The sequence below is a fragment of the Cherax quadricarinatus genome, chromosome 7, assembly GCF_038502225.1.
Source record: "Cherax quadricarinatus isolate ZL_2023a chromosome 7, ASM3850222v1, whole genome shotgun sequence".
Classification (NCBI taxonomy): Eukaryota; Metazoa; Arthropoda; class Malacostraca; order Decapoda; family Parastacidae; genus Cherax; species Cherax quadricarinatus.
This window is the reverse complement of record NC_091298.1, coordinates 64,503,227-64,504,523: the sequence shown is the minus strand read 5'-3', so window position 1 is coordinate 64,504,523 and position 1,297 is coordinate 64,503,227.

Sequence of the window (1,297 nt, the reverse complement as noted above, 5' to 3'; positions counted from 1 at the left end):
GGTCCCAGAACAACTTTCAGCGGCACCGGGATCCAGGTTTTTGTTTTAGGGCCACTGACTCCATGCGCCGTATCGAACCCAGGCACATCTTGTATTATTTTAACTAGAGGGAGGCGCTAAACCCATACGGTTCATGCAACACTTGAGTAATAGCACAATCAGGTTTGATCCAAGGACTGGGAAGTCCAATTCATTGGATCAAGAGCCCCTCATTACCATCAAGGAAGCTTTCTTGAGGATCCCAACCTGTACCAATCTTGCTAATCCCCCGTAACTTTCACATTAAACAAATTTAATAAGTAGAAATGTCTTATAACTCGTGATGGTTCTTGAAAGTCAAAATTCCGACGACTTAGGCCCTGCCCAGATGTATCAGATAATCTAAAATCGCTCACAAGATGTGTCCAGAATATCTTGCTGCTAAGTTTGTTAAGGCTGGGAACTAAAGTATGGTACTAGAGAACACAACTTTGTATTACCCACACTCAGTGGTCAGGCTTCAAACACCTTTTATTATACAGCAGTAAAAAAGTGGAATAGACTGCCTGCACATGTCAGAGCCTGTCATAGCATGAGCCAGATCAGGAAGAGATACAGTACTCAATGAGTGATGCCACAGGATGGGAGGAGATTGATTTCTTGCATAGTTAACATTCATTTACTTATTATTGTAAGCTGATCCTCTCTTTAGTGTTAGTGTAAATAATTCAGTTTACCTTGTTCCTAGTATATCGCCTTTTATTGTATCTGATTTTCACACATCAGGCCCTTACTGGAGTACGCAGCACCAGTTTGGAACCCACACCTGGTCAAACACGTCAAGAAATTAGAGAAAGTGCAAAGGTTTGCAACAAGGCTAGCTCCAGAGCTAAGGGGAATGTCCTACGAAGAAAGGTTAGGGGAAATCGGTCTGACGACAATGAAGGACAGGAGGGTTAGGGGAGACATGATAATGACATACTGCGTGGAATAGACAAAGTGGACAGAGACAGGATATTCCAGAGATGGGACACAGAAACAAGGGGTCAGAATTGGAAGTTGAAGACTCAGATGAGCCAAAGGGATGTTCGGAAGTATTTCTTCAGCCACAGAGTTGTTAGGAAGTGGAATAGTCTGGCAAGTGATATAGTGGAGGCAGGAACCATACATAGTTTTAAGACGAGGTATGATAAAGCTCTTGGAGCAGGAAGAGGGAGGACCCAGTAGCGGTCAGTGAAGAGACGAGGGCCAGGAGCTGAGTCTCGACCCCTGTAACCACAATTAGGTGAGTATATATATATATATATATATATATATA